Raw genomic sequence first — 8,997 nt, forward strand, 5'->3', positions numbered from 1 at the left:
TACCTACAAGGGTCCTAAAATTCTAAATGAAATAGCTAAATGATCCTTGGTATGACCATTTACATTTTTTTTTTAGCTTAGTAGAAACCCAGCCCCGAGCCATTGGACCTGGGCAAATGGGAGCATGAAGTTGTTCCTGATTGGGCGACATGGCCGATATGAATTTGATTGGATACTGGATATCAAATTATGTGAATGTAGTTTTGCCCCTAAGAAACATTGATGGTTCTGCTGTATTTATTTATGAAGTTTATTTGAACAGGGACAATGATGAGAAGTGATGTTTTGCAAATCTTAACACTACAGCATACAATGAAATTCTAGACGATTCTGTGCTTCCAACTTTGGGAACAGTTTGGGGAAGGCCCTTTCTTGTTTCAGCATGACAATTCCCCCTTGCATAAAGCGAGGTCTATACAGAAATGGTTTGTCACGGTCGGTGTGGAAGAACTTGACTGGCCTGCACAGATCCCCGACTGTGAGCCAGGCCTAAATCGCCCAACATCAGTGTCCGACCTTACTAATGCTCGTGGCTGAATGGAAACAAGTCCCTGCAGCAATGTTCTGGAGGCTGTTATAGCAACAAAGGGGGGACTAACTCCATATTCATGCCCGTGATTTTGGAATGAGATGTTCGGCAAGCAGGTCGAACATTAACATGTACAGTGGGGCAAAAAAGTATTTAGTCAGCCACCAATTATTTTCCACCATCATTTGCAAATAAATTCATTAAAAATCCTACAATGTGATTTTCTGGATTTTTTTCTTCTAATTTTGTCTGTCATAGTTGAAGTGTACCTATGATGAAAATTACAGGCCTCTCTCATCTTTTTAAGTGGGAGAACTTGCCCAATTGGTGGCTGACTAAATACTTTTTTGCCCCACTGTATATTAATAGCGATATTGCTCGACATGTCAGCTGGTCTCACATGAGACACAGTGCATTCTTTGACACTCAAAAAGAGGGGCATTGTCTATTTCAGACAGACAGTCTATTTTTAAACATTGGGGTAGAATGTTCTTGGAACAAACATCTATTTTGGGATTAATAAAATCCAAATTATGTATGATGCGCAATGGAACAAACTCATTAGAATAGTTCTGAAGACTAGGAGATAAACAACGCTTTTGTTCATTAACCAAGATAGATGGAGTGGGCAACAGTTGAATTTGAATTCGAGTCGAAGTTGAACTCAAGATTTCTATAGAGTTCATTGTGTTGAAGGACAACACATTCCTGATGCAGCCTGTTACAGAGCAGCCTGTCAATCACATTTTATTATCAATCTATATCCCTTAAAGGAATTCCTTTAATCAGTTTAAAGGATTACATGCAGTTTTCTTAGTCCACTGAAAACACTTGGGTACACTTATTACACACAGTCAGTCACTTTTTATCATGTTTATCGTTCATAGGAACTCTTAACTCTAAGCTTGCTCCGACTAGCTGCCACCTTCTATAAACCTACAATCTATAATATACTATGTTATATTTCATCTAGGAATTCTGTGCAGCCAACTTTTCAGCGCATCAATGTCTAAGGCCCAGAGTTGGGTCCTTAAATGGGACTAGGGCCAGGAGTTGGGCCCTTAAAGGAATACTTTGGGATTGTATCTACTTCCCCAGAGTCATATTAACTCAAGGATACAATTTTTACATCTCTGCATCCAGTATGAAGGAAGTTAGAGGTTGTTTCGCAAGCCAGTGCTAACTAGTGTTAACGCAATGACTGGAAGCCTATGGAATCTACCAGCATGCTAGCAGTTACCACAGACTTCGAGTCATTGAGCTAATGTTAGTTAGCAACTTCCTTCAAACTGCACGGAGAGACATACAAATTGTATCCACAAGGTCATCTGACTGGGGAATAAGATAAAGGGCTCCATTGACAAAATCCTGAAGTACCCTTTAAATGGGCATAGGGCCAGGAGTTGGGACCTGAAATAGGCATAGGGCCAGGAGTTGGGACCTGAAATGGGCATAGGGCCAGGAGTTGTTCCTAACCACCTGATCTGAAGCCAGGAACAACACTGGGCCCCAGTTTCAGTAAATCCTAAAACTTGAGAACCCGGAGATTAATCCCAGTTAAGTCCCATGGTCAGGAAAACTCCTGGGCCTAGCTATGTCCCAGTCCAATTTCACAGAGACGCACAACCTCTGCTGAAGCCAGGAACGAAGAATGCAAACACGGAGCACTTCCAAGAATCCCAGAACCACTCTGGAATGCCCAAAAGGGTCTCTCCAGGTCAGTGTTAACAGTTCCAAGCCGATGCTACCCTACAATTTCCCTTCAACCGTGTCATTATCTTGGTGTTGCTCGAGAGAGAGTTAGAGTACTTGAACATTTTCTCCTGTCTTATTGGACGTTGTGGACGTCTCCGTATCGGACCATTTAACCCCGGAGTGCACTTCAACACAGACAGCTGTGTGTGTGTCTCATACCAAGTCTCTTTAAGATGCACTAAAAACACTATTGGGAGGAGACGTCTAGACAAGAGGCTGGGCTTTGCTGTTATGTCACATCACAAGGCTCTCTTTGTCATGCCGTTTATTGAAGAGTGTTCTGGGAAATTGTCAACCCAACTGATGAACATTAACTTAGCTTTACTCACAGTAACAGCATTGTTGGTTATCTTACAAATATCATGATCTAACATTCCTTCCTTGTTTTTACTGTATCAGAATAACAAAAACAGAACTCAGGATAGAGGAAGAGTGGAAATGTAATTTAGACTACCCCTAGGCTGGTGGCAGGTGTGTGTGTGTGTGCGTGCTTGTGTGCCTGTGTGTGTTGGTACATGTCTTCGCTCATGTGTGTGTGTGGTGACAGGGAATCTGCCACCAGCTCTCTATGTTCCTGCCATGTTAAAGGGGAATTGGCAGTGTTTTAACTACTTTTCAGATATGAAAAGGCTATTGTCTATGGCGCACCGGTGTACGTGGACTCCGGTCCTGGACAAGACATGTTTTTAGTAGATTTATTTACTGCAGTGTCTATTACTTGTCCAAATGCACGGCCGCTTTCTCACTCGTCATTCCCAAACAGTCTATGAATTCATGAAAACGTGAAAATGACCATATGAAAACACTCGCATGTCAGAAAATTTTAAGAAATGTGTCATATTCTTCCTGGGAGTGTATATGAACAGATTTGAATAAGATTTAATCTTGCTAAAACGCTGTCAGTTCCACTTTAATGGGTACAGTTGAAGTCAGACGTTTACATACACTTAGATTGTAATCATTAAAACTTGTTTTTCAATCACTCCACATATTTCTTGTTAACAAACTATAGTTTTGGCAAGTCGATTAGGACATCTACTTTGTGCATGACACAAGTCATTTTTCCAACAAATGTTTACAGACAGATTATTTCACTGTATCACAATTCCAGTGGGTCAGAAGTTTACATACAGTCAACTTATGTTGTGTGTCTTTAAACAGCTTGGAATATTGCAGAAAATGATTATGATAGGCTAATTAACATAATGAGTCAATTGGAGGTGTACCTGTGGATGTATTTCAAGGCCTACCTTCAAACTCCGTGCCTCTTTGCTTGACATCATGGGAAAATCAAAAGAAATCAACCAAGACCTCAGAAAAAAAAAAGTAGATCTCCACAAGTCTGGTTCATCCTTGGGAGCAATTTCCAAACGCCTGAAGGTATCATGTTCATCTGTACAAACAATAGTACGCAAGTATGAACACCATGGGACCACGCAGCCGTCATACTGCTCAGGAAGGAGACACGTTCTGTCTCCTAGAGATGAACGTACTTCGGTGCGAAAAGTGCAAATCAATCCCAGAACAACAGCAAAATGTCAGAGTGGTGTGTATAGGTGGCAGGGAAGTAAGGCGCAGGAGAGTCAAACGGAGTGTAAATGGAGTCTTTTAATATAAGTCCACTTAACATGCTCCAAACACTAAATACGTATATACATAAACTAACATGGGTACGAGGACCCGTCGCGCACCTATACAACAAAAAAACAACACTTGACATAAAACAATCTCTGACAAAGACATGAGGGGAAACAGAGGGTTAAATACACAACAGGTAATGAATGGGATTGAAAACAGGTGTGTGGGAAGACAAGACAAAACCAATGGAAAATGAAAAATTGATCAATGATGGCTAGAAGACCGGTGACGTTGACCGCCGAGCACAACCCGAACAAGGAGAGGCAACAACTTTAGCAGAAGTCGTGACACAAAGGACCTTGTGAAGATGCTGGAGGAAACAAGTACAAGAGTATCTATATCCACAGTAAAACGAGTCCTATATCGACATAACCTGAAAGGCCGCTCAGCAAGGAAGAAGCCACCGCTTCAAAACCGCCATATAAAAGCCAGACTTTGGTTTCCAACTGCACATGGGGACAAAGATCGTACTTTTTGGAGAAATGTCCTCTGATCTGATGAAACAAAAATAGAACTGTTTGGCCATAATGACCATCATTATGTTTGGAGGAAAAGGGGAGGCTTGCAAGCCGAAGAATACCATCCCAACAGTGAAACACAACGGTGGCAGCACAATGTTGTGAGGGTACTTTGCTGCAGGAGGGACTGGTGCACTTCACAAAATAGATGGCATCATGAGGGAGGACAATTATGTGGATGTATTGAAGCAACATCTCAAGACATCAGTCAGGAAGTTAAAGCTTGTTCACAAATGGGTCTTCCAAATGGACAATGACCCTAAGCATACTTTCAAAGTTGTGGCAAAATGGCTTAAGGACAACAAAGTCAAGGTATTGGAGTGGCCATCACAAAGCTCTGACCTCAATCCTATAGAAAATTTGTGGGCAGAACTGAAGGAGGCGTACAAACCTGACTCAGTTACACCAGCTCTGTCAGGAGGAATGGGCCAAAATTCACCCAACATTTTGTGGGAAGCTTGTGGAAGGCTACCTGAAACATTTGACCCAAGTTAAACAATTTAATGGCACCGTTACCAAATACTAATTGAGTGTATGTAAACTTCTGACCCACTGGGAATGTGATGAAAGAAATCAAAGCTGAAATAACTATTATTCTGACATTTCACATTCTTAAAGTAGGAATTGTTAGGAATGGTATAAAATTGAGTTTAAAATGTGGCTAAGGTGTATACAAACTTCAGACTTCAACTGTAGGTAGCATGAGATTTTACTCACCAAAGTAACAACATAGTGTGGTCAATTAACTTAGTTGTAGTCACAGTGTAGTTACCTACAACTCCAAAAATCGATGTTTTGGGTTTTTAAATATTTATTAACTAGTTAAGTAGTTAAGCGAGCGAGTGAGTGTTGTAGTAGTTTTACATCGTACGTAGCTAATCTTAGTTTTCATTTCAGACCCAACATCTTTTTTAAAAGCTAAATATTCCAAGGAGGTGTTTTGTTGCTCGGTGCTGTAATGCCCACAAGGAAGAGGTTACGACTCATTTGGGGCCCAAAAAGAAGAAGCTAGCTTTGAAGTGGGACCGGTTGTCCGGTTGAAACGAATTGGAGTAAGCGAACAGTGGGAATGTCTACTGTACGCAGTGCTCATTTCACCCAGGAAAACTTAAATGGCTATAACCAATGAAAGGCCGGATTCGGAATGAGACTTCGACTGAAACCAGGTGCTGTGCCGAGCATGAATGTGAAGCCTGCAACCTCTGTTTCCTACCGACCTCCCGGTAAACTGCGAGCGTCAGCAGTGATGGAGATAAAGCGGGTAAATTCAATATGGATTTTCCTCACTATATCGCTATTGGATTAACCGACTCTCCCTCGGCCGGTGAAAAGGCTTCTCCCTCTGAAGCACCTCTCTCCTTGGCTCTTCTTTGTTAGCTAACTCAGACGTCAATCGGTAAGTCTCGACTCTCTCTACTTGATATCTGATATCTGTTGTGTTCTGTGGGTTCCTGCCTATGCTAGACTAGTTGGTGTTGTTCTCTGGCTTACTACTTAGCTATGTCGACTAGCTGTTGGCTAGCGAGCTGGCTAGGCAAGCTAACGGGCTAAAATAACCAACTTTAGCTGGCTGGTTTGTTGGATAAGATGACTGCACATACCGGTAGCATTATTTGATTACTGGTTAGATGGCGTTATGTATTTCTTAAAGTTGGGTTTACTTTAATGTAGCTGAAAGATAAGTGTTGATAGCAACTGGCTCACACAGTGCTAACGTAATGTTAGCAGGCTGGTTGGCTAGCAACCATGCAATAGATTCATAAAGCATTTGCTTGTAAGTTGGCAGAAAATTTTATTGAAACCAGTAGTCAAAAGTGTAAACGATTTGGTTTAATTTGAAGTTCCTCTGAAGTTATTTCTGTTGGAGTTTACATTATAGGAAATAGGCTGGCTTGCCCGATCCTCCATATAACGTAACACTCCGCAAAAACGTCTTCCAGCATGACAGCGGCCTTCTTCGGAATTCTCGGTTTTATGTAATAACTTGAAATTTTTTAAAGTGTGGTGTAAATTTTGATGTGTATGCTAATGCAAATCCACATGTTACATGTGGTTACGTTTATGCTACCTACCCTTTAAGTGAAGTGTGAAAGAATCAATAGCAACAGAGTTTGGCTGGCTTGATCGACTTTTAAAACACTGTTATACAATAGAGCACCATTGTACTAGAGTAAAAAACTATATCAAAGTCAGTGGCTTGAGTGTCACATTTCACAGGAAATGGAATGTACAAAACAGAATCCCTGGGCTAGGACTGTACTGGATCCATGTAATAATACATGATCAATAAACTATCCATACACTAGTGCTTACATACTGTACATGTACAGTACCTGTAGGGCTCAGTTCAATCAAATAAAATTGCATAAATATTTTCAGTACTGTAAAAACCTACTTCTAATAGTTTTGAATTCAATTTCGGCTAGGCGCCAGCCGAACCGAAGCCGGCTGAACCGGCTGACCCCAACCCTAGCCCCAGCCCAGGATGACCCCAACCCTAACCCCAGTCCCAACCCTAACCCCAGCCCAGGCTGACCCCAACCCTAATCCCAGCCCAGGATGACCCCAACCCTAACCCCAGCCCCAACCCTAACCCCAGTCCAGGCTGACCCCAACCCTAATCCCAGCCCAGGCTGAACCCAACCCCAGTCTAGGCTAACCCCACAGCTAACTCCAGATTAAGCTGACCCTAACACTAACCCCAGCCTAGGTTGACCCTAACCCCAGCCTAGGCTGACACTAACCCTAACGCCAGTTTAGGCTAACCCTAACAGTATCCTCTGTCTAGGCTGACCCTAACCCCAGATAAGGCTGAAATAACCCCCCGCCTAGGCTAACACTAACCCCAGCCTAATCTAACCCTAACACCATATTAGGCTGACCCCAACCCTAACCCCAGCTTAGGCTAACCCTAACACTAACCCCAGCCTTACTCCAAGTTAAATGAAGGTTAAATAAATAGAAACCCCAGCCTATGCTGACCCTAACCCTATCCCCATCCTAGACTGAACCCAACACAAACCCCAGCCTAGACTGAACCCTAACACTAACCCCAGCCTAGTCTGACCCTAACCCCAGCCTAGTCTGACCATAACCCCAGCCTAGTCTGACCCCAGCCTAGACTGAACCCTAACACTAACCCCAGCCTAGTCTGACCATAATCCCAGCCTAGTCTGACCCCAACCTAGGCTGAATCATAACACTAACCACAACCCATGCTGACACTAACCCCAGCCTACTCTGACCCCAGCCTAGTCTGACCCCAGCATAGTCTGACCCCACCCCCTACCCCAGCCTAGGCTAACCCTAATACTAACCCCAGCCTAGGCTAACCCTAACCCCAGCCTAGTCTGATCCCAGCCTAGGCTAACCCTAACCATAACACTAACCCCATCCTAGTCTGACCCTAACCCCAGCCTAGACTAACCCTTATACTAATCTCAGTCTAGGCTAACCCTAGCCTAGGCCCTAGGCTGACCCTAACCCCAGCCTTGGCTGACCCTAACCCCAGCCTAGGCTAACCCTAACACTAATTCCAGCCTAGGCTGACCCTAACCCTAGCCCTAACCCCATTTTAGGCTGACCCTAGCCCTAACCCCAGTAGCCTAGGCTGGGCCCACAGGGGCAAAGACAATAAGCACCACTTCCTCTCCATAACAATGGTATTGGAAGAGAGGGGTCATGCCTGGAAGTCAAGCTCCCCTCATCCTCCTCAGATCAGTCATGGCACAACAGGAACACCCGTGTGATCTCTTCACAGCCAAATGGCTGTGCAGATTCTCTGGAATGTCCTAAAGCTGTGAAAAGAGGACGCCTATCGTGGGAATTTCACTTATCATATTATTCCAACGAATTCCAGGGCCATGAATGACAACACAGTGACAGGATGTGGTGGAAGCTCATCTTGAGAAGGTGAATCAGAGATCAGCTCTGTATGTGCACACACACAGCCCCATTTTGTCTCAACTCACAACCCAAACATGAAACAAAAATGTCAGAGAAACATTCTAGTCTTTCAAAACAAAGATGACTTAAGCGTAGGGTTGAACCAGAAAGATTCTCAGTGGTAGAGGGAGTAGAGCAGTTTTGGGCATTTGTAAACAGGAACCTACAGTGCATTTGGAAAGTATTCAGACCTCTTGACTTTTTCCACATTTTGTTACGTTACAGCCTTAAAATTGATTAAATTCTATTTTCCTCCTCATCAATCGACACACAATACCCCATAATGACGAGGCAAAAACTAGGTTTTATACATTTTTGCAAATGTATAAAAAAAACAACTGAAATATTACATTTACATAACTATTCAGACCCTTTACTCAGTACTTTGCTGTAGCACCTTTGGCAGCAATTACAGCTTAGAGTCTTCTTGGGTATGACACTACAAGCTTGGCACACCTGTATATGGGGAGATTCTCCAATTCTTCTCCGCAGATCCTCTCAAGCTCTTTCAGGTTGAATGGGGAGCGTCACTGCACAGCTGTTTTCAGGTCTATCCAGAGATGTCCAGAGATGTTAATTTTTCTGACATGCACTGTCAACTGTGGGACCTTA

Source organism: Oncorhynchus clarkii, chromosome 20 (genome assembly GCF_045791955.1).
Source record: "Oncorhynchus clarkii lewisi isolate Uvic-CL-2024 chromosome 20, UVic_Ocla_1.0, whole genome shotgun sequence".
Lineage (NCBI taxonomy): Eukaryota > Metazoa > Chordata > Actinopteri > Salmoniformes > Salmonidae > Oncorhynchus > Oncorhynchus clarkii.